At 59.3% G+C, this 22,029-nt stretch overlaps 1 protein-coding gene and 1 long non-coding RNA gene across 3 annotated transcripts in view; one reads left to right on the top strand and one right to left on the bottom strand.

Moving 5' to 3' along the window:
• Positions 1-2,979, bottom strand: part of STK36 (serine/threonine kinase 36) — a 68,557-nt gene extending 65,578 nt beyond the window's left edge. The window contains exon 1 of one of the 2 annotated variants that reach the window (XM_077479081.1): positions 2,881-2,979. The gene's annotated coding sequence lies outside the window, so the exon portion shown is untranslated. The remainder of the gene's footprint in view (positions 1-2,880) is intronic. The other variant, XM_077479083.1, reaches the window with a different exon arrangement.
• Positions 2,942-21,958, top strand: LOC143981286 (uncharacterized). The gene is made up of 3 exons (XR_013274290.1): positions 2,942-3,080; positions 21,719-21,790; positions 21,865-21,958. It is a non-coding gene; the product is annotated as an uncharacterized LOC143981286 (long non-coding RNA).
• Positions 21,959-22,029: the final 71 nt, after the last annotated feature.

Raw genomic sequence — 22,029 nt, 5'->3', positions numbered from 1 at the left:
GGCTGGGTGAGGACGGTGGAGGTGGGAGGAGGCTGGGTGAGGACGGTGGAAGTGGGAGGAGGCTGGGTGAGGACGGTGGAAGTGGGAGGTGGAGTGACAGTGGAAGTGGGAGGAGGCAGGGATGATGCAGTGGGAGGAGGCCGGTGGGAGTGGGAGGTGGCTGGGGGTAGAAGGAGGCAGGGTGTCAGTGGAAGGAGTCAGGGATGGTGCAGTGGGGGTGGAAGTGGGAGGAGACAGAGTGACAGTGGAAGGAGTCAGGTGGTGCCATGGAGGTGGGAGGAGGATGTGGAAGTAGGAGGAGACTGGGGGTGGGCGGTGGAAGGAGGCAGAGTGACAGTGAAAGTGGGAGGAGTCAGGGATAGTGCAGTGGGAGGAGGATGGTGGAAGTGGGAGGAGGCTGGGGGTGGAAGAAGGCGGAGTGACAGTGGGAGGAATCAGGGATGCTGGAAGTGGGAGGAGGTTGGGATGGAAGGAGGCGGAGTGACAGTGGAAGTGGGAGGAGTCAGGGGGTGGAAGGAGACAGAGTGATGGTGGGAGGAGTCAGGGATGGTGCAGTGGGGGTGGAAGTGGGAGGAGTCAGGTATGGTGCAGTGGGGGTGGAAGTGGGAGGAGTCAGGGATGGTGCAGTGGGGGTGGAAGTGGGAGGAGTCAGGGATGGTGCAGTGGGGGTGGAAGTGGGAGGAGTCAGGGATGGTGCAGTGGGGATGGAAGTGGGAGGAGTCAGGGATGGTGCAGTGGAAGGAGGATGGGGTGGAAGGAGGCGGAGTGACAGTGGAAGTGGGAGGAGTCAGGGGTGGCGCAGTGGGGTGGGAGGAGTCTGGGGTGGCGCAGTGGGGGTGGGAGGAGTCTGGGATGGCGCAGTGGGTGGAGTCTGGGATGGCGCAGTGGGGGTGGGAGGAGTCAGGGATGGTGCAGTGGGGGTGGGAGGAGTCGGGGATGGTGCAGTGGGGGTGGGAGGAGTCAGGGATGGTGCAGTGAGGGTGGGAGGTGTCGGGGATGGTGCATTGGGGGTGGGAGGAGTCGGGGATGGTGCATTGGGGGTGGGAGGAGTCAGGGATGGTGCAGTGAGGGTGGGAGGAGTCGGGGATGGTGCAGTGAGGGTGAGAGGAGTCGGGGATGGTGCAGTGAGGGTGAGAGGAGTCGGGGATGGTGCAGTGGGGGTGGGAGGAGTCAGGGATGGTGCAGTGGGGGTGGAAGGAGTCAGGGATGGTGCAGTGGGGGTGGGAGGAGTCGGGATGGTGCAGTGGGGGTGGGAGGAGTCGGGGATGGTGCAGTGGGGGTGGGAGGAGTCGGGGATGGTGCAGTGAGGGTGGGAGGAGTCAGGGATGGCGCAGTGGGGGTGGGAGGAGTCAGGGATGGCGCAGTGGGGGTGGGAGGAGTCAGGGATGGCGCAGTGGGGGTGGGAGGAGTCAGGGATGGCGCAGTGGGGGTGGGAGGAGTCAGGGGTGGCGCAGTGGGGGTGGGAGGAGTCAGGGGTGGCGCAGTGGGAGGAGTCTGGGATGGCGCAGTGGGGGTGGGAGGAGTCAGGGATGGTGCAGTGGGGTTGGGAGGAGTCGGGGATGGTGCAGTGAGGGTGGGAGGAGTCGGGGATGGTGCAGTGAGGGTGGGAGGAGTCAGGGATGGTGCATTGGGGGTGGGAGGAGTTGGGGATGGTGCAGTGAGGGTGGGAGGAGTCGGGGATGGTGCAGTGAGGGTGGGAGGAGTCGGGGATGGTGCAGTGAGGGTGGGAGGAGTCGGGGATGGTGCAGTGAGGGTGAGAGGAGTCGGGGATGGTGCAGTGAGGGTGAGAGGAGTCGGGGATGGTGCAGTGGGGGGTGGGAGGAGTCAGGGATGGTGCAGTGGGGGTGGAAGGAGTCAGGGATGGTGCAGTGGGGGTGGAAGGAGTCAGGGATGGTGCAGTGGGGGTGGAAGGAGTCGGGGATGGTGCAGTGGGGGTGGGAGGAGTCGGGGATGGTGCAGTGGGGGTGGGAGGAGTCGGGGATGGTGCAGTGGGGGTGGGAGGAGTCGGGGATGGTGCAGTGGGGGTGGGAGGAGTCGGGGATGGTGCAGTGAGGGTGGGAGGAGTCAGGGATGGTGCAGTGAGGGTGAGAGGAGTCGGGGATGGTGCAGTGGGGGTGGGAGGAGTCAGGGATGGCGCAGTGGGGGTGGGAGGAGTCAGGGGTGGCGCAGTGGGGGTGGGATGAGTCAGGGGTGGCGCAGTGGGATGAGTCTGGGATGGCGCAGTGGGGGTGGGAGGAGTCAGGGATGGTGCAGTGGGGTTGGGAGGAGTCGGGGATGGTGCAGTGAGGGTGGGAGGAGTCGGGGATGGTGCAGTGAGGGTTGGGAGGAGTCGGGGATGGTGCATTGGGGGTGGGAGGAGTTGGGGATGGTGCATTGGGGGTGGGAGGAGTCAGGGATGGTGCAGTGAGGGTGGGAGGAGTCGGGGATGGTGCAGTGAGGGTGAGAGGAGTCGGGGATGGTGCAGTGAGGGTGAGAGGAGTCGGGGATGGTGCAGTGGGGGTGGGAGGAGTCAGGGATGGTGCAGTGGGGGTGGAAGGAGTCAGGGATGGTGCAGTGGGGGTGGGTGAGAATGGACCTCCTGCTGTTGAAATGATAGAAGACATTATGGATGGCTCAGCTTCTGTCAGCCTTCCTGTATAGCTGAGCCCAGACCGGAAGTGACATCATTGGGGCGGGGAGAGTATGGAAGGAAGGAGGAGCCATGCTGGGGGCGTTATCCAGGGATGAAGGGAAGCTCCTCCCACAGGAGTCACATATCAGTGTACAGGGAGACGGTATATGGGGGTGACACACACCTCCCCCCGAATTGTTCTTACAGGCCTCGCATGGACTCTAGAGGGGGGGCGGGTGGTGGGGGGGGTGACGCGTTTTCTCACTCACCCGGCGGACACACAACTCTCACTCCTTCCCTCCTCACGGCGACCACTTCCGGTTTATCTGGTTGCCCGGGTGACGGGACGCCGTACTGACGTCACTTCCTTTTAACGTCTGTGAAATTCTGACCAGCTGTGAGGGGGCGGGGGTGTCGGTGGACGTCACTTCCGGTGAGAGGTGATGGCGGAGGAGGATCAGGAAGAAGGGTGAGAGGAAGGAGAGATCCCCCTGTATATATCTTCCCGTGTGTATGTGTCCCCCTGTATATATCTATCTATCTATCTATCTATCTATCTATCTATCTATCTATCTATCTATCTATCTATCTATCTATCTATCCGTGTGTGTGGTATATATATATATATATCTATATCTCTCTCTCTATCTCCCCATGTATATATATCTTCCCGTGTGTATGTGTAATATATATATATATAATCTATCTCTCTCCCCCTGTATATATAGTGTATATAGGTCAGTCTCCCCGTGTGTGTGTGTGTGTGTGTATATATATATAAGCAGTGACCCCCGGAGGAGCTGCCGGTTATTGTTGGACTCACCGTCGCCTCCCGTTCCCTTTGTGACACGTCTTTGGGGGGGGGGGGGGGGTGGCTGGGGGGGCTCGGGGGGCGCTCGGTGGGTCTGGGGGGGGGGGGGTCTCGGTGGGTCTAGGGGTGTCTCTGGGGGGGGGGGACTCGGTGGGTCTGTGGGGGGTGTCTCGGTGGGTCTAGGGGTGTCTCGGGGGGGGGGGGGGAACTCGGTGGGTCTGTGGGGGGTGTCTCGGGGGGGGGGGACTCGGTGGGTCTGTGGGGGGTGTCTCGGTGGGTCTAGGGGTGTCTCGGGGGGGGGGGGGGACTCGGTGGGTCTGTGGGGGGTGTCTCGGGGGGGGGGGGACTCGGTGGGTCTGTGGGGGGTGTCTCGGTGGGTCTAGGGGTGTCTCGGGTGGGGGGGGACTCGGTGGGTCTGTGGGGGGTGTCTCGGGGGGGGGGGGGACTCGGTGGGTCTGTGGGGGGTGTCTCGGTGGGTCTAGGGGTGTCTCGGGTGGGGGGGGGACTCGGTGGGTCTGTGGGGGGTGTCTCGGGGGGGGGGGGGGACTCGGTGGGTCTGTGGGGGGTGTCTCGGTGGGTCTAGGGGTGTCTCGGGGGGGGGGGGGACTCGGTGGGTCTGTGGGGGCTGTCTCGGGGGGGGGGGACTCGGTGGGTCTGTGGGGGGTGGGTCTAGGGGTGTCTCGGGGGGGAGGGGGGACTCGGTGGGTCTGTGGGGGGTGTCTCGGGGGGGGGGGGGGACTCGGTGGGTCTGTGGGGGGTGTCTCGGGGGGGGGACTCGGTGGGTCTGTGGGGGGTGTCTCGGTGGGTCTAGGGGTGTCTCGGGGGGGGGGGACTCGGTGGGTCTGTGGGGGCTGTCTCGGGGGGGGGGACTCGGTGGGTCTGTGGGGGGTGTCTCGGTGGGTCTAGGGGTGTCTCGGGGGGGGGGGGACTCGGTGGGTCTGTGGGGGGTGTCTCGGGGGGGGGGGGGACTCGGTGGGTCTGTGGGGGGTGTCTCGGTGGGTCTAGGGGTGTCTCGGGGGGGGGGGGACTCGGTGGGTCTGTGGGGGGTGTCTCGGGGGGGGGGGGACTCGGTGGGTCTGTGGGGGGTGTCTCGGTGGGTCTAGGGGTGTCTCGGGGGGGGGGGGGGGGACTCGGTGGGTCTGTGGGGGGTGTCTCGGTGGGTCTAGGGGTGTCTCGGGGGGGGGGGGGGGACTCGGGTGGGTCGGGGGGGGGGGGACTCGGTGGGTCTGTGGGGGGTGTCTCGGTGGGTCTAGGGGTGTCTCGGGGGGGGGGGACTCGGTGGGTCTGTGGGGGCTGTCTCGGGGGGGGGGGACTCGGTGGGTCTGTGGGGGGTGTCTCGGTGGGTCTAGGGGTGTCTCGGGGGGGGAGGACTCGGTGGGCCTGGGGGGGGTGACTCGGTGGGGGGGGTTGTCTCAGGGAAGGTGGTCCGGCGGCTCCAGACTGACAACAGATGGGGGGGAATGGATTTTATTTGCAGACATTGAAGAGTCTTTATCTCGGGGTCGGAGGATGGGAAGGAGTTCAGGTCTCTCTGTCTCGGTCTATAATGAAGAAGTCGCTGGATGGTCACTCGGGTTGGACAGTCCCTCTCACAAGGTCTCGCAGCCAACAAGGTCTCACTCAGGAACAAAGTCTCTGTCACAGACGTTGCTGTAGAACAGGGGTCATCAACCCCCGGTCCGCGGCCCACTGCCGGGCCGTAGACTGTTTGCAGCCGGGCCGCGAAGGCTGCACTGTCTGACGAGCGGCGGCGGAGCGAGCAGAGAGATGACATCATCTCTCACTGCCCGACCACATCACCGCTGTTCCTTGCTCACAGCGGGCCCGCTATACTGAGGCAAGTGAGCAGAGAGATGAGATCATCTCTCACCGCCCACCTGCATCCACCCCCCCCACTACCACTGTTCTCGCTTACTGCCCCACTACTCCAAGCTTGCCTCTGAACTAATGCACACACCACTGGCAGGTGACAATCCACATCTGGTGGCAAATGACAAGCTGCATTTGATGGCTGGTGACGTGACAATCCAAATCTGGTGGCAGGTGACGTGGCAAAGGACAAAATGCATCTGGTGGCAGGTGACGTGGCAAGTGGCAAGCTGCTTCTGAAGGCGGGCAACATGGCAAGTGACAATCCACATCTGGTGGCAGATGACGTGGCCAAGGACAAAATGCATCTAATGACAAGCGACGTGACAAGCTGCATCTGCAGGCAGGCGACGTCGAAAGTGACAATCTGCATCTGGTGCCAGGCAACGTGGAAAGTGACACTCTGGCACATTCTGCATTATGGTGAGCTGAACTATTCATTATATATAACAATGTAATAATAGAAATAATGCGCTTCAATCATCCTGGCATCATATCAATGATGGTGCCGGGATGATTGAAGCGCCAATGCCCGCCATTGCCCCGATAAATTGTCCGCGAAAAGCCGCATACACCCCTGGGCCTTGGCACAATTTTCTTCAACAGCGCCGGTCCCCGGTGCCAAAAAGGTTGGGGACCACTGCTGTAGAACACTTGTAGGATTCCCGGATCTCTCAGCCCACTTGGTGATATCCACAAGACCGGATTCTCTCGGGTACTTCAGCCCTTCCAGGCTTTCGTTAATAAAAGCAACCCGTATGTGGCCTTCTTCTGAAGACTCCTCCCCTGGAATGCTTGAAGTCCAATGGGTCTCTCCCACACCAGAGACGGCACCCAACCACCTCAGAATCCTCCTTTAGTCTCCATGCCTCGGGCTAGCCAGCCCCGAGACATTAACCACTTACAGACCGGACCATTTTGCTGATCAAAGACCAGACCACTTTTTGCGATTCGGCACTGCGTCGCTTTAACTGACAATTGCGCGGTCGTGCGACGTGGCTCCCAAACAAAATTGACGTCCTTTTTTTCCCACAAATAGAGCTTTCTTTTGGTGGTATTTGATCACCTCTGCGGTTTTTATTTTTTACGCTATAAACAAAAATAGAGCGACAATTTTGAAAAAAACGCATTATTTTTTACTTTTTGTTATAATAAATATCCCCAAAAATATATATAAAAAAACATTTTTCCCTCAGTTTATGCCGATACGTATTCTTCTACATATTTTTGGTAAAAAAAATCGCAATAAGCAATTATTGATTGGTTTGCGCAAAAGTTATAGCGTTTACAAAATAGGGGATAGTTTTATAGCATTTTTATTAATAATTTTTTATTATTATTTTTTTTATTTTTATTTTTTTACTAGTAATGGCGGCGATCAGTGATTTTTTTTTTTTTTTTTTTTTTTTTTTTTTTTATTGTGACTGCGACATTATGGCGGACACATCGGACATTTTTGACACATTTTTGGGACCATTGTCATTTATACAGCAATCAGTGCTATATAAATGCAGTGATTCCTGTGTAAATGACACTGGCAGTGAAGGGGGTTAACCAGTGGGTGGCAGTGTAGGGGTTAACTGTTCCTAGGGGTGTGTTACTAACTGTGGGGGGGTTGGGCTTTCATTTAGTGAACACTGATCTCTGCTCCAATCACATGGAGCAGAGATCAGCATCACTAGTTGCTAGGCAGAATGGACAAATACTGCAGTGGAAGGAGGATGGGGTGGAAGGAGGCGGAGTGACAGTGGAAGTGGGAGGAGTCAGGGATGGCGCAGTGGGGGTGGGAGGAGTCAGAGATGGTGGGGGTGGGAGGAGTCGGGGATGGTGCAGTGAGGGTGGGAGGAGTCGGGGATGGTGCAGTGGGGGTGGGAGGAGTCAGGGGTGGCGCAGTGGGGGTGGGAGGAGTCGGGGATGGCGCAGTGGGGGTGGGAGGAGTCGGGGAGGGTGGGAGGAGTCGGGGATGGTGCAGTGAGGGTGGGAGGAGTCGGATGGTGCAGTGAGGGTGGGGAGGAGTCGGGGATGGTGCAGTGAGGGTGGGAGAATCCTCCTTTAGTCTCCATGCCTCGGGCTAGCCAGCCCCGAGACATTAACCACTTTCAGTCCGGACCATTTTGCTGATCAAAGACCAGACCACTTTTTGCGATTCGGCACTGCGTCGCTTTAACTGACAATTGCGCGGTCGTGCGACGTGGCTCCCAAACAAAATTGACGTCCTTTTTTTTTTTTTGCCTACAAATGGAGCTTTATTTTGGTGGTATTTGATCACCTCTGCGGTTTTTATTTTTTGCGCTATAAACAAAAATAGAGCGACAATTTTGAAAAAAAACGCATTATTTTTTACTTTTTGTAATAATAAATATCCCCCAAAAATATATAAAAAAAAATTTTTTTCCCTCAGTTTATGCCGAAACGTATTCTTCTACTTTATTTTTGGTAAAAAAAATCGCAATAAGCGATTATTGATTGGTTTGCACAAAAGTTATAGCGTTTACAAAATAGGGATAGTTTTATAGCATTTTTATTAATCATTTTTTATTATTATATATTTTTTTTTTTTTTTTTTTTTTACTAGTAATGGCGGCGATCAGTGATTTTTTTTTTTTTTTTTTTTTTTTGTGACTGCGACATTGTGGGGGACACATCAGACATTTTTGACACATTTTTGGGACCTTTGTCATTTATACAGTAATCACTGCTATATAAATATCACATGGAGCAGAGATCAGCGTCACTAGTTGCTAGACAGAATGGAGAAATGCTGTTTACACGGCATTTCCTCCATTCGGCCGCTCCGTGAGACGATCGCGGGAATGCCCGCGGCGATCAAGTCCGCGGGTCCCGTGACCGGACTCGCGGGGGTCCCGACCAGCGCGGGAGCGCGCCACCGGCTCCCGATGGCAGGGCGGCATTGAAGATTGGACGTACCTGTACGCCAATATGCCTGCCTGTGCCATTCTGTCAATGTACATCGTCGTGCGCTGGTCGGGAACCGGTTAAAGTCGGGTGGATCCACACCCCAGGCCCATATCCTTCCTGGGGGCTGGTCTGGAGGACCAGGACCATGTAATCAGCACTTCATACTGGACCAGAACCCGAACCATGTGATGTCCGCATGTTAGATACCCTCTCCCAGAGGGCACGTCGAGAGGGCCACTCCCACTGACCTGGCTCCGAAAGAGAGTAACTTAAGCGCCTGACCAGATAGTAGTTCCATGCCTGCCACCAGAGACAGCGCCCCCCTGTGGTCAGACTGACACAGAAGTCAAATTTAGACAAGTAGACCCAAACCAAACTGTAGTTTGGGTAAAGTTTTTTTTTTTTTTTTTTTTTTTTTTTTTTTTTTTTTTTGAAAAACACATAGCGGGTGCTCTTCAGGAGCCCAGCGCTACATGTATATAGTGTGTATATATGGGTCCCCTCACCTAATATACACACACATGGACCTGTAATGACCTCCCAGTCTTAGTCCGGAGGGTTCAATATTGAGTTGGCCCTTTCCAGCTATAACAGCTTCACCTCTTCTGGGAAGGCCGTCCACAAGGTTTAGGAGGGTGTATGTCAGGGGTGCCCAACCTTGTGAGGAGTGAGGGCCAGTTAAGTGACTTGGTAGCCGGTTGCAGATCACAATGAGTGGAGCAGAAGGATGACAGTTCCATGTCCCCTGTGCAGAGCCGACACGGATACCGCTCTACTCTATGGGCCTTCCATCCCATCTGCCCGGATATCGCTCTACTCTATGGGCCTTGGATCCCATCTGCCCGGATATCGCTCTACTCTATGGGCCTTGCATCCCATCTGCCCGGATACCGCTCTACTCTTTTGGGCCTTGGATCCCATGGGCCCCGGATACCACTCTACTCTATGGGCCTTGGATCCCATCTGCCCGGATATCGCTCTACTCTATGGGCCTTGGATCCCATCTGCCCGGATATCGCTCTACTCTATGGGCCTTGGATCCCATCTGCCCGGATACCGCTCTACTCTATGGGCCTTGCATCCCATCTGCCCGGATATCGCTCTACTCTATGGGCCTTGCATCCCATCTGCCCGGATATCGCTCTACTCTATGGGCCTTGCATCCCATCTGCCCGGATATCGCTCTACTCTATGGGCCTTGCATCCCATCTGCCCGGATATCGCTCTACTCTATGGGCCTTGCATCCCATCTGCCCGGATATCGCTCTACTCTATGGGCCTTGCATCCCATCTGCCCGGATATCGCTCTACTCTATGGGCCTTGGATCCCATGTGCCCCGGATACCGCTCTACTCTATGGGCCTTGGATCCCATGTGCCCCGGATACCGCTCTACTCTATGGGCCTTGGATCCCATGTGCCCCGGATATCGCTCTACTCTATGGGCCTTGGATCCCATCTGCCCGGATATCGCTCTACTCTATGGGCCTTGGATCCCATCTGCCCGGATACCGCTCTACTCTATGGGCCTTGCATCCCATCTGCCCGGATATCGCTCTACTCTATGGGCCTTGCATCCCATCTGCCCGGATATCGCTCTACTCTATGGGCCTTGCATCCCATCTGCCCGGATATCGCTCTACTCTATGGGCCTTGGATCCCATGGGCCCCGGATACCGCTCTACTCTATGGGCCTTGCATCCCATCTGCCCGGATATCGCTCTACTCTATGGGCCTTGCATCCCATCTGCCCGGATATCGCTCTACTCTATGGGCCTTGCATCCCATCTGCCCGGATATCACTCTACTCTATGGGCCTTGCATCCCATCTGCCCGGATATCGCTCTACTCTATGGGCCTTGGATCCCATGTGCCCCGGATACCGCTCTACTCTATGGGCCTTGGTTCCCATCTGCCCGGATATCGCTCTACTCTATGGGCCTTGGATCCCATCTGCCCGGATATCGCTCTACTCTATGGGCCTTGCATCCCATCTGCCCGGATATCGCTCTACTCCTATGGGCCTTGGATCCCATGGGCCCGGATACCGCTCTACTCTATGGGCCTTGGATCCCATGGGCCCCGGATACCGCTCTACTCTATGGGCCTTGGATCCCATCTGCCCGGATATCGCTCTACTCTATGGGCCTTGCATCCCATCTGCCCGGATATCGCTCTACTCTATGGGCCTTGCATCCCATCTGCCCGGATATCGCTCTACTCTATGGGCCTTGCATCCCATCTGCCCGGATATCGCTCTACTCTATGAGCCTTGGATCCCATCTGCCCGGATATCGCTCTACTCTATGGGCCTTGGATCCCATCTGCCCGGATATCGCTCTACTCTATGGGCCTTGCATCCCATCTGCCCGGATATCGCTCTACTATATGGGCCTTGCATCCCATCTGCCCGGATATCGCTCTACTCTATGGGCCTTGGATCCCATCTGCCCGGATATCGCTCTACTCTATGGGCCTTGCATCCCATCTGCCCGGATATCGCTCTACTCCTATGGGCCTTGGATCCCATGGGCCCCGGATACCGCTCTACTCTATGGGCCTTGGATCCCATCTGCCCGGATATCGCTCTACTCTATGGGCCTTGCATCCCATCTGCCCGGATATCGCTCTACTCTATGGGCCTTTGCATCCCATCTGCCCGGATATCGCTCTACTCTATGGGCCTTGCATCCCATCTGCCCGGATATCGCTCTACTCTATGGGCCTTGGATCCCATGGGCCCCGGATACCGCTCTACTCTATGGGCCTTGCATCCCATCTGCCCGGATATCGCTCTACTCTATGGGCCTTGCATCCCATCTGCCCGGATATCGCTCTACTCTATGGGCCTTGCATCCCATCTGCCCGGATATCGCTCTACTCTATGGGCCTTGCATCCCATCTGCCCGGATATCGCTCTACTCTATGGGCCTTGGATCCCATGGGCCCCGGATACCGCTCTACTCTATGGGCCTTGCATCCCATCTGCCCGGATATCGCTCTACTCTATGGGCCTTGCATCCCATCTGCCCGGATATCGCTCTACTCTATGGGCCTTGGATCCCATCTGCCCGGATATCGCTCTACTCTATGGGCCTTGGATCCCATCTCCCCGGATATCGCTCTACTCTATGGGCCTTGCATCCCATCTGCCCGGATATCGCTCTACTCTATGGGCCTTGGATCCCATCTGCCCGGATATCGCTCTACTCTATGGGCCTTGGATCCCATCTGCCCGGATATCGCTCTACTATATGGGCCTTGGATCCCATCTGCCCGGATATCGCTCTACTCTATGGGCCTTGGATCCCATCTGCCCGGATACCGCTCTACTCTATGGGCCTTGGATCCCATCTGCCCGGATATCGCTCTACTCTATGGGCCTTGCATCCCATCTGCCCGGATATCGCTCTACTCTATGGGCCTTGCATCCCATCTGCCCGGATATCGCTCTACTCTATGGGCCTTGGATCCCATCTGCCCGGATATCGCTCTACTCTATGGGCCTTGGATCCCATCTGCCCGGATATCGCTCTACTCTATGGGCCTTGGATCCCATCTGCCCGGATATCGCTCTACTCTATGGGCCTTGGATCCCATCTGCCCGGATATCGCTCTACTCTATGGGCCTTGGATCCCATCTGCCCGGATATCGCTCTACTCTATGGGCCTTGGATCCCATCTGCCCGGATATCGCTCTACTCTATGGGCCTTGGATCCCATCTGCCCGGATATCGCTCTACTCTATGGGCCTTGGATCCCATCTGCCCGGATATCGCTCTACTCTATGGGCCTTGGATCCCATCTGCCCGGATATCGCTCTACTCTATGGGCCTTGCATCCCATCTGCCCGGATATCGCTCTACTCTATGGGCCTTGCATCCCATCTGCCCGGATATCGCTCTACTCTATGGGCCTTGGATCCCATCTGCCCGGATATCGCTCTACTATATGGGCCTTGGATCCCATCTGCCCGGATATCGCTCTACTCTATGGGCCTTGGATCCCATCTGCCCGGATATCGCTCTACTCTATGGGCCTTGGATCCCATCTGCCCGGATATCGCGCTACTCTATGGGCCTTGGATCCCATCTGCCCGGATATCGCTCTACTATATGGGCCTTGCATCCCATCTGCCCGGATATCGCTCTACTCTGAGCCTTGGATCCCATCTGCCCGGATATCGCTCTACTCTATGGGCCTTGCATCCCATCTGCCCGGATATCGCTCTACTCTATGGGCCTTGCATCCCATCTGCCCGGATATCGCTCTACTCTATGGGCCTTGCATCCCATCTGCCCGGATATCGCTCTACTCTATGGGCCTTGCATCCCATCTGCCCGGATATCGCTCTACTCTATGGGCCTTGCATCCCATCTGCCCGGATATCGCTCTACTCTATGGGCCTTGCATCCCATCTGCCCGGATATCGCTCTACTCTATGGGCCTTGGATCCCATGGGCCCCGGATACCGCTCTACTCCTATGGGCCTTGGATCCCATGGGCCCCGGATACCGCTCTACTCCTATGGGCCTTGGATCCCATGGGCCCCCGGATACCGCTCTACTCCTATGGGCTTGGATCCCATGGGCCTTGGATCCCATGGGCCCCGGATACCGCTCTACTCCTATGGGCCTTGGATCCCATGGGCCCCGGATACCGCTCCACTCCTATGGGCCTTGGATCCCATGGGCCCCGGATACCGCTCTACTCCTATGGGCCTTGGATCCCATGGGCCCGGATACCGCTCTACTCCTATGGGCTTTGGCTCTTATCTCCCCGGATAGAAGGGGGCGGATCGGAGGTAGGTGAGGTGTAGCTGGCCACATATCCACTTACATCTGCGGCTCGATAGAGGTGAACGGAGGGTCAGACCGATGGTGTCAATGGGGCCCTAAGGCTGTTTTCACACTGATGGGCTGTGCTTTACCCACACTGTGGGGGCAGGGCACCTGTGTCTTCCCTGCAGGTTATCTGTACTTTCCCATAGACTTCTATTATATCCTGAAAGCTCTCCACACGCAGGTAATAACAAGTCTATGAGGGGGGGTCAGTGCAGGTAATAACAGAAGTCTATGGGGGGTCAGTGCAGGTATAACAGAAGTCTATGGGGGGGTCAGTGCAGGTAATAACAGAAGTCTATGGGGGGGTCAGTGCGGGGAACCCGGAGGTGTTCTGTGCTGCACCTGCGGATCAGTTTGAAAGCGGGCAGAACAGATCTGCTCGCGTGTGTCTCTCTCTATCCACAGCTGTGGTAATCTTGCCTGTAATAAGTCTCTTCCATTCGGGTCTCGTGGCTCTGTGTCTGGCGGCCCTGTGTCTGGCGGCCCTGTGTCTGGCGGCCCTGTGTCTGGCGGCCCTGTGTCTGGCGGCCCTGTGTCTCGGCGGCCCTGTGTCTCGGCGGCCCTGTGTCTCGGCGGCCCTGTGTCTCGGCGGCCCTGTGTCTCGGCGGCCCTGTGTCTCGGCGGCCCTGTGTCTCGGCGGCCCTGTGTCTCGGCGGCCCTGTGTCTCGGCGGCCCTGTGTCTCGGCGGCCCTGTGTCTCGGCGGCCCTGTGTCTCGGCGGCCCTGTGTCTCGGCGGCCCTGTGTCTCGGCGGCCCTGTGTCTCGGCGGCCCTGTGTCTCGGCGGCCCTGTGTCTCGGCTGCCCTGTGTCTGGCGGCCCTGTGTCTCGGCGGCCCTGTGTCTGGCGGCCCTGTGTCTCAGCGGCCCTGTGTCTGGCGGCCCTGTGTCTCGGAGGCCCTGTGTCTCGGAGGCCCTGTGTCTCGGAGGCCCTGTGTCTCGGCGGCCCTGTGTCTCGGCGGCCCTGTGTCTCGGCGGCCCTGTGTCTGGCGGCCCTGTGTCTCGGCGGCCCTGTGTCTGGCGGCCCTGTGTCTCGGAGGCCCTGTGTCTCGGAGGCCCTGTGTCTCGGCGGCCCTGTGTCTGGCGGCCCTGTGTCTGGCGGCCCTGTGTCTCGGGCCTGTGTCCGCGCCCTGGGTCTCGGCGGCCCTGTGTCTCGGCGGCCTGTGTCTCGGAGGCCCTGTGTCTCGGAGGCCCTGTGTCTCGGCGGCCCTGTGTCTCGGCGGCCCTGTGTCTCGGCGGCCCTGTGTCTCGGAGGCCCTGTGTCTCGGCGGCCCTGTGTCTCGGCGGCCCTGTGTCTCGGCGGCCCTGTGTCTCGGCGGCCCTGTGTCTCGGAGGCCCTGTGTCTCGGCGGCCCTGTGTCTCGGCGGGCCCTGTGTCTCGGCGGCCCTGTGTCTCGGCGGCCCTGTGTCTGGCGGCCCTGTGTCTCGGAGGCCCTGTGTCTCGGCGGCCCTGTGTCTCGGAGGCCCTGTGTCTCGGCGGCCCTGTGTCTGGCGGCCCTGTGTCTGGCGGCCCTGTGTCTCGGCGGCCCTGTGTCTCGGCGGCCCTGTGTCTCGGCGGCCCTGTGTCTCGGCGGCCCTGTGTCTCGGCGGCCCTGTGTCTCGGCGGCCCTGTGTCTCGGAGGCCCTGTGTCTCGGCGGCCCTGTGTCTCGGCGGCCCTGTGTCTCGGCGGCCCTGTGTCTCGGCGGCCCTGTGTCTCGGCGGCCCTGTGTCTCGGCGGCCCTGTGTCTCGGCGGCCCTGTGTCTCGGCGGCCCTGTGTCTCGGCGGCCCTGTGTCTCGGCGGCCCTGTGTCTCGGCGGCCCTGTGTCTCGGCGGCCCTGTGTCTCGGAGGCCCTGTGTCTCGGAGGCCCTGTGTCTCGGCGGCCCTGTGTCTCGGCGGCCCTGTGTCTCGGCGGCCCTGTGTCTCGGCGGCCCTGTGTCTGGGCGTCTGTGTCTGGCGGCCCTGTGTCTGGCGGCCCTGTGTCTCGGCGGCCCTGTGTCTCGGAGGCCCTGTGTCTCGGCGGCCCTGTGTCTCGGCGGCCCTGTGTCTCGGCGGCCCTGTGTCTCGGCGGCCCTGTGTCTGGGCGTCTGTGTCTGGCGGCCCTGTGTCTCGGCGGCCCTGTGTCTTGTGTCTCGGTGTCTCGGGCGGCAGCACATTTGGTGTGGCTCCACCTGTCATAGGAGTTGCTCTGTACAGGAAGCATCGGCTTATGTGGCTCTGCAGCCGCTCGCTTCCTCTACCAGGGGATAGACATCACAATCTGAGCTTGCCAACCCGCCATCCCAGAGCAGGAGGTCGCGGGCCACATCAGAGGGCTCCGTGGGCCGCAGGTTGGGCACCCCTGGTCTATGGGAATGTGTGACCGTTCTTCCAGAAGAGCATTTGTGAGGTCAGACAGTGATGTTGGATGAGAACGCCTGGCTCACAGTCTCCGCTCTAATTAATCCCATAGGTGTTCTATGGGGGTTGAGGTCAGGGCTCTGTGCAGGTCAGTCAAGTTCCTCCACCCCAGACTCGCTCATCCATGTCTTTATGGACCTTGCTTTGTGAACTGGTCCAAATCATGTGGTGAAGGAGGGATTATGGTGTGGGGGGGAGGAGGGATTATGGTGTGGGGGGGAGGAGGGATTATGGTGTGGGGGGGAGGAGGGATTATGGTGTGGGGGGAGGAGGGATTATGGTGTGGGGGGAGGAGGGATTATGGTGTGGGGGGGGGGGGGGATTATGGTGTGGGGGGGGGGATTATGGTGTGGGGGGGGGGGATTATGGTGTGGGGGGGAGGAGGGATTATGATGTGGGGTGGAGGGGGGATTATGGTGTGGGGGGGAGGGGGGATTATGGTGTGGGGGGAGGAGGGATTATGGTGTGGGGGGAGGAGGGATTATGGTGTGGGGGGGGGGGATTATGGTGTGGGGGGGGGGGGATTATGGTGTGGGGGGGAGGAGGGATTATGGTGTGGGGGGGAGGGGGGATTATGGTGTGGGGGGGATTGAGGCATCCCTTCCTCCTGAGGGTTAATTCCCCATCGTTGGTGTCAGTGGAAGGAATTCTTCCTCGAGGGCTGCAGTTTGGATTCCCGGGTGGGTGGGGCTCTGGGTGGGTGGGTGGGGCTCTGGGTGTCCCTTTCCTGCTGGAGTCATGCTGAGTGGTTGGACGGCCTCTGAGGATCTTGATTTGGAGACACTTTTAGTAGTTCTGTTCTTCATGGAATTCAGTGTCAGATTTCTACTTGGAAATAAGTCCTTCCTGTGGAGGTGATGGTGCACGACATTCTGGGTGAGGTTGGGGGTCTGGAGGAGGACGGGTGGAGGAATGTCAGTCTGGGTGAGGTTGGGGGTCTGGAGGAGGACAGGTGGAGGAATGTCAGTCTGGGTGAGGTTGGGGGTCTGGAGGAGGACGGGTGGAGGAATGTCAGTCTGGGTGAGGTTGGGGGTCTGGAGGAGGACGGGTGGAGGAATGTCAGTCCTGGGTGAGGTTGGGGGTCTGGAGGAGGACGGGTGGAGGAATGTCAGTCTGGGTGAGGTTGGGGGTCTGGAGGAGGACAGGTGGAGGAATGTCAGTCTGGGTGAGGTTGGGGGTCTGGAGGAGGACGGGTGGAGGAATGTCAGTCTGGGTGAGGTTGGGGGTCTGGAGGAGGACGGGTGGAGGAGTGTCAGTCTGGGTGAGGTTGGGGGTCTGGAGGAGGACGGGTGGAGGAGTGTCAGTCTGGGTGAGGTTGGGGGTCTGGAGGAGGACAGGTGGAGGAATGTCAGTCTGGGTGAGGTTGGGGGTCTGGAGGAGGACGGGTGGAGGAATGTCAGTCTGGGTGAGGTTGGGGGTCTGGAGGAGGACGGGTGGAGGAATGTCAGTCTGGGTGAGGTTGGGGGTCTGGAGGAGGACGGGTGGAGGAATGTCAGTCTGGGTGAGGTTGGGGGGTCTGGAGGAGGACAGGTGGAGGAATGTCAGTCTGGGTGAGGTTGGGGGTCTGGAGGAGGACAGGTGGAGGAATGTCAGTCTGGGTGAGGTTGGGGGTCTGGAGGAGGACGGGTGGAGGAATGTCAGTCTGGGTGAGGTTGGGGGTCTGGAGGAGGACGGGTGGAGGAGTGTCAGTCTGGGTGAGGTTGGGGGTCTGGAGGAGGACGGGTGGAGGAATGTCAGTCTGGGTGAGGTTGGGGGTCTGGAGGAGGACGGGTGGAGGAATGTCAGTCTGGGTGAGGTTGGGGGTCTGGAGGAGGACGGGTGGAGGAGTGTCAGTCTGGGTGAGGTTGGGGGTCTGGAGGAGGACAGGTGGAGGAATGTCAGTCTGGGTGAGGTTGGGGGTCTGGAGGAGGACGGGTGGAGGAATGTCAGTCTGGGTGAGGTTGGGGGTCTGGAGGAGGACGGGTGGAGGAATGTCAGTCTGGGTGAGGTTGGGGGTCTGGAGGAGGACGGGTGGAGGAATGTCAGTCTGGGTGAGGTTGGGGGTCTGGAGGAGGACAGGTGGAGGAATGTCAGTCTGGGTGAGGTTGGGGGTCTGGAGGAGGACGGGTGGAGGAATGTCAGTCTGGGTGAGGTTGGGGGTCTGGAGGAGGACGGGTGGAGGAGTGTCAGTCTGGGTGAGGTTGGGGGTCTGGAGGAGGACGGGTGGAGGAGTGTCAGTCTGGGTGAGGTTGGGGGTCTGGAGGAGGACAGGTGGAGGAATGTCAGTCTGGGTGAGGTTGGGGGTCTGGAGGAGGACGGGTGGAGGAATGTCAGTCTGGGTGAGGTTGGGGTCTGGAGGAGGACGGGTGGAGGAATGTCAGTCTGGGTGAGGTTGGGGGTCTGGAGGAGGACGGGTGGAGGAATGTCAGTCTGGGTGAGGTTGGGGGTCTGGAGGAGGACAGGTGGAGGAATGTCAGTCTGGGTGAGGTTGGGGGTCTGGAGGAGGACAGGTGGAGGAATGTCAGTCTGGGTGAGGTTGGGGGTCTGGAGGAGGACGGGTGGAGGAATGTCAGTCTGGGTGAGGTTGGGGTCTGGAGGAGGACGGGTGGAGGAGTGTCAGTCTGGGTGAGGTTGGGGGTCTGGAGGAGGACGGGTGGAGGAATGTCAGTCTGGTGAGGTTGGGGGTCTGGAGGAGGACAGGTGGAGGAATGTCAGTCTGGGTGAGGTTGGGGGTCTGGAGGAGGACGGGTGGAGGAATGTCAGTCTGGGTGAGGTTGGGGGTCTGGAGGAGGACGGGTGGAGGAATGTCAGTCTGGGTGAGGTTGGGGTCTGGAGGAGGACGGGTGGAGGAGTGTCAGTCTGGGTGAGGTTGGGGGTCTGGAGGAGGACGGGTGGAGGAATGTCAGTCTGGGTGAGGTTGGGGGTCTGGAGGAGGACGGGTGGAGGAATGTCAGTCTGGGTGAGGTTGGGGTCTGGAGGAGGACGGGTGGAGGAATGTCAGTCTGGGTGAGGTTGGGGGTCTGGAGGAGGACAGGTGGAGGAATGTCAGTCTGGGTGAGGTTGGGGGTCTGGAGGAGGACGGGTGGAGGAATGTCAGTCTGGGTGAGGTTGGGGGTCTGGAGGAGGACGGGTGGAGGAGTGTCAGTCTGGGTGAGGTTGGGGTCTGGAGGAGGACAGGTGGAGGAATGTCAGTCTGGGTGAGGTTGGGGGTCTGGAGGAGGACAGGTGGAGGAATGTCAGTCTGGGTGAGGTTGGGGGTCTGGAGGAGGACGGGTGGAGAATGTCAGTCTGGGTGAGGTTGGGGGTCTGGAGGAGGACGGGTGGAGGAATGTCAGTCTGGGTGAGGTTGGGGGTCTGGAGGAGGACGGGTGGAGGAATGTCAGTCTGGGTGAGGTTGGGGGTCTGGAGGAGGACGGGTGAAGGATTGTCAGTCTGGGTGAGGTTGGGAGGATTGGGGGTCTGGAGGAGGACGGGTGGAGGAATGTCAGTCTGGGTGAGGTTGGGGGTCTGGAGGAGGACGGGTGGAGGAATGTCAGTCTGGGTGAGGTTGGGGTCTGGAGGAGGACAGGTGGAGGAATGTCAGTCTGGGTGAGGTTGGGGGTCTGGAGGAGGACAGGTGGAGGAATGTCAGTCTGGGTGAGGTGGGTCTGGAGGAGGCAGGTGGAGGAATGTCAGTCTGGGTGAGATTGGGGGTCTGGAGGAGGACGGGTGGAGGAATGTCAGTCTGGGTGAGGTTGGGGGTCTGGAGGAGGACGGGTGGAGGAGTGTCGGTCTGGGTGAGGTTGGGGGTCTGGAGGAGGACGGGTGGAGGAATGTCAGTCTGGGTGAGGTTGGGGGTCTGGAGAAGGACGGGTGGAGGAGTGTCGGTCTGGGTGAGGTTGGGGGTCTGGAGGAGGACGGGTGGAGGAATGTCAGTCTGGGTGAGGTTGGGGGTCTGGAGAAGGACGGGTGGAGGAATGTCAGTCTGGGTGAGGTTGGGGGTCTGGAGGAGGACAGGTGGAGGAATGTCAGTCTGGGTGAGATTGGGGGTCTGGAGGAGGACGGGTGGAGGAATGTCAGTCTGGGTGAGGTTGGGAGGATTGGGGGTCTGGAGGAGGACAGGTGGAGGAATGTCAGTCTGGGTGAGGTTGGGGGTCTGGAGAAGGACGGGTGGAGGAATGTCGGTCTGGGTGAGGTTGGGGTCTGGAGGAGGACAGGTGGAGGAGTGTCGGTCTGGGTGAGGTTGGGGGTCTGGAGGAGGACGGGTGGAGGAATGTCAGTCTGGGTGAGGTTGGGGGTCTGGAGGAGGACGGGTGGAGGAATGTCAGTCTGGGTGAGGTTGGGGGTCTGGAGGAGAACAGGTGGAGGAATGTCAGTCTGGGTGAGGTTGGGGGTCTGGAGGAGGACGGGTGGAGGAATGTCAGTCTGGGTGAGGTTGGGGGTCTGGAGGAGGACGGGTGGAGGAATGTCAGTCTGGGTGAGGTTGGGGGTCTGGAGAAGGACGGGTGGAGGAATGTCAGTCTGGGTGAGGTTGGGGGTCTGGAGGAGGACAGGTGGAGGAATGTCAGTCTGGGTGAGATTGGGGGTCTGGAGGAGGACGGGTGGAGGAATGTCAGTCTGGGTGAGGTTGGGGGTCTGGAGGAGGACGGGTGGAGGAGTGTCGGTCTGGGTGAGGTTGGGGGTCTGGAGGAGGACGGGTGGAGGAATGTCAGTCTGGGTGAGGTTGGGGGTCTGGAGAAGGACGGGTGGAGGAGTGTCGGTCTGGGTGAGGTTGGGGGTCTGGAGGAGGACGGGTGGAGGAATGTCAGTCTGGGTGAGGTTGGGGGTCTGGAGAAGGACGGGTGGAGGAATGTCAGTCTGGGTGAGGTTGGGGGTCTGGAGGAGGACAGGTGGAGGAATGTCAGTCTGGGTGAGATTGGGGGTCTGGAGGAGGACGGGTGGAGGAATGTCAGTCTGGGTGAGGTTGGGGGTCTGGAGGAGGACAGGGGAGGAATGTCAGTCTGGGTGAGGTTGGGAGGATTGGGGGTCTGGAGGAGGACAGGTGGAGGAATGTCAGTCTGGGTGAGATTGGGGGTCTGGAGGAGGACAGGGGGAGGAATGTCAGTCTGGGTGAGGTTGGGAGGATTGGGGGTCTGGAGGAGGACAGGTGGAGGAATGTCAGTCTGGGTGAGGTTGGGGGTCTGGAGAAGGACGGGTGGAGGAATGTCGGTCTGGGTGAGGTTGGGGGTCTGGAGGAGGACAGGTGGAGGAGTGTCGGTCTGGGTGAGGTTGGGGGTCTGGAGGAGGACGGGTGGAGGAATGTCAGTCTGGGTGAGGTTGGGGGTCTGGAGGAGGACGGGTGGAGGAATGTCAGTCTGGGTGAGGTTGGGGGTCTGGAGGAGAACAGGTGGAGGAATGTCAGTCTGGGTGAGGTTGGGGGTCTGGAGGAGGACAGGTGGAGGAGTGTCGGTCTGGGTGAGGTTGGGGGTCTGGAGAAGGACGGGTGGAGGAATGTCGGTCTGGGTGAGGTTGGGGGTCTGGAGGAGGACAGGTGGAGGAGTGTCGGTCTGGGTGAGGTTGGGGGTCTGGAGGAGGACGGGTGGAGGAATGTCAGTCTGGGTGAGGATTGGGGGTCTGGAGGAGGACGGGTGGAGGAATGTCAGTCTGGGTGAGGTTGGGGGTCTGGAGGAGAACAGGTGGAGGAATGTCAGTCTGGGTGAGGATTGGGGGTCTGGAGGAGGACGGGTGGAGGAATGTCAGTCTGGGTGAGGTTGGGGGTCTGGAGGAGAACAGGTGGAGGAATGTCAGTCTGGGTGAGGTTGGGGGTCTGGAGGAGGACGGGTGGAGGAATGTCAGTCTGGGTGAGGATTGGGGGTCTGGAGGAGGACGGGTGGAGGAATGTCAGTCTGGGTGAGGTTGGGGGTCTGGAGGAGAACAGGTGGAGGAATGTCAGTCTGGGTGAGGATTGGGGGTCTGGAGGAGGACGGGTGGAGGAATGTCAGTCTGGGTGAGGTTGGGGGTCTGGAGGAGAACAGGTGGAGGAATGTCAGTCTGGGTGAGGTTGGGGGTCTGGAGGAGGACAGGTGGAGGAGTGTCGGTCTGGGTGAGGTGGGGGTGTGGCTTTCTTTCTGTCCCCCCCCCCCCCCCCATCCCCCTAGATTTTCATACAAGATGGGATTATTGGAGAGGCCGCATGCGTGGGTTACATGTGATTTGTTTCTTGGCCTGGGGGCGTGGTTAGGTGGGGGAGGGGCTTTGGGGTGCATTATAATAATTCTATATCTTGGTTTGTATATTTTCTATGCTGAACCCCGTAATATACATGTGATTGAGTGCTGTCCCCTCCCCGTTGCAGGTCGCTGTGTCAGGAGCTGCAGGTCTTGCAGTCGATTTATCTGGAGGAATTGGAGATTTCTCGGGAGGACAGGTAAGAAATCGCACCATTAGAAGCCACGCCCCTGCTGGGGAAGGACCGCCTCTTATTTGTGATTGATGTTACAGGGTGGAGCTGAGGATCACCTTACATCCCGCGACCGGCGATGACGCTGAAATCCAATATGTCCGCCTCACCCTGCATCTGTCCCTCCCCCCTCAGGTCAGTCATGTGACTTCCTACAGTGTCCTATAATGGGGGTTAATATGATGGATGAAGATTTATTCAGCTCA

This window comes from Lithobates pipiens, unplaced genomic scaffold (genome assembly GCF_037356315.1).
Source record: "Lithobates pipiens isolate NorthernLeopardFrog02 unplaced genomic scaffold, aLitPip1_a1.2 Scaffold_132, whole genome shotgun sequence".
Lineage (NCBI taxonomy): Eukaryota > Metazoa > Chordata > Amphibia > Anura > Ranidae > Lithobates > Lithobates pipiens.
This window is presented reverse-complemented; position numbering and strand designations above follow the sequence as displayed.